The sequence below is a fragment of the Tarenaya hassleriana genome, unplaced genomic scaffold, assembly GCF_000463585.1.
Source record: "Tarenaya hassleriana unplaced genomic scaffold, ASM46358v1 Cleome109, whole genome shotgun sequence".
In the NCBI taxonomy this organism is placed as follows: Eukaryota; Viridiplantae; Streptophyta; class Magnoliopsida; order Brassicales; family Cleomaceae; genus Tarenaya; species Tarenaya hassleriana.
The window spans coordinates 194,512-196,684 of record NW_010961180.1 but is presented as its reverse complement, the minus strand read 5'-3'; positions in this window follow the sequence as shown (position 1 = coordinate 196,684).

Here is a 2,173-nt window from a genome sequence, read left to right as displayed (position 1 = left end):
CCGAACCGAACCGTATGAATACCGAACCAAAATTCGAATATTCCACTAATATATGTGTAAATAGTATAGTTCGATACTTATTTGGTATTCATATAATGGTACCGTTTCGAACCGAACCGATACTAAAACCGAACCGAACCGAACCGTTTAACATTCGGTTCTAGTTTGGTACACTTTTTATAAAACCGAAAATACCGTTCCCGAACCGAACCGCTTGAATACCGAACCGAAACCCGAAACGCCCACCCCTAGTTTCGGGTTTATGTCAATACCTCCCCATCGATTTTTCCGTGAGCCGCGTCCCGACGTTGTATCAAACCAATCACATCTGAATATGATTGTTTTCAACCCGACTAATCCTGGATACTGGAGTTGGAAAATCTGCCGAAGAACCCCAAAGAAATCAGGATCTTCCGATGACCCGCTTTTTATACAAACTCCGTAATTGAACGTGGATTTATGTTTTCCATGATCGTAAGTGTGAAACGTGTATCCTCGGGTGAACATTATCGGTCAGCAAATGACTTTTCTTCCAGGTCCATGTGATATATCTCTGATCCATGCCGGAATTCTATCACTGCATGACTGAATCTGTGCATAAAAATTAAATTAATCGATATGAGTAATACACAAATACATACATGTACATATATATATATAGCTAGAATACACAAATGCATAATGTTGTTCCTTCATTCCTTCAAGTTCCTCCCCACTTAGATTAGGATATGTTGCCAAAACATCCTCGTCAAAAAGTCTTAAAAACATGTTATTAGCAAATATATAAATATGTAATTAATTAATTTCTAATCACATCTAAGATTAAAAAATGTGTACCTTTCGTATGGCTTAAGTTCTTCACAATTCAACAGTATATATGTGGCGATGTGATTGTATTCTTGTATAGTTAACCAATATTCTTCAGATTTGCCTCCGAGGCGTCTAGTAGGCTGAAAACTTTCGAGAATAAGTCCGAAACATGAATCATAGTGGTAGAGATAACTTATATCGTCTTCGTTGATAGCCCTCCTTTTCTTCGTTTGAATATGAGATTCAAAATAGAAAGAACTGAAGTAGGAGATCTCCTCTAACAAATACTGTTTGACGATAGATCCTTCCACTGCTGCTTTGTTTTTTGCCTTCTTCTTCAGATGGAAAAAAAATCGCTCAAATGGATACATCCATCTAAACTGTACTGGACCACCGTATATCGCCTCATCTGGTAAATGAATAGGTAAATGTTCCATCACATCAAAAAATGAAGGTGGAAATACCTTTTCCAATGCGCAAAGTATCTCAGGAATGTTGCCTTTCAAAACCTCTACATTACTTCTTCTCAGAGATCTTGCACATATATCTCGAAAGAATGTGCTGATACCGCATAACGCTCCGTGGACACTCGGTTTCAATAGCTCCGCAAATGCAATAGGAATAAGTATTTGCATGAATACATGGCAATCATGACTCTTCATTCCCATAAGCTTTAATGAATCAGTATCAACACATCGCGCCAATTTGGATGCATATCCATCAGGGAATTTAACCTCTTCTTTTAACCATTTAAACAACACCGTTTTACCTGGTTTTGTGAGTCTGAATATCGGCACAGGTGCGTGACCATCACGTGTCAACTCCAACTCTTTTCTCTTGCATATATCTTTCAAGTCCTTCCTCGAGTTGATGTTATCTTTACTTCTCCCTGGCACATTCAGAACGGTGTTGATGATGTTATCAAAAAAGTTTTTCTCTATATGCATAACATCCAGATTGTGTCGAAGCGTTAGCGAACTCCAGTAAGGCAAATCCCAAAAAATACTACGCTTATACCGTCCGAGTAAGAATGTACGGAGACAAACTCCGTATAAAAAGATGTTCTATATGCCGGTATCGTACAGATTGAAGCGTTTGTATGAATCACAACAAACGGCTTCATATATGAGATGGCATGCCTCGCATTCTACCGTTGATGGAGAAATGCAACATCCATCAGATGCTTTGGCGTGGAAAAACTTCAACATGGTATTTCTTCAATTCGCTGCTAATGGAGAAATGCAACATCCATCAGATGCTTTGGCGTGGAAAAACTTCAACATGGTATTTCTTCAATTCGCTGCTAAGCCTAGGAATGTGTATCTTTGTTTGTGTACTGATGGATTTAGTCCGTACGGACAGT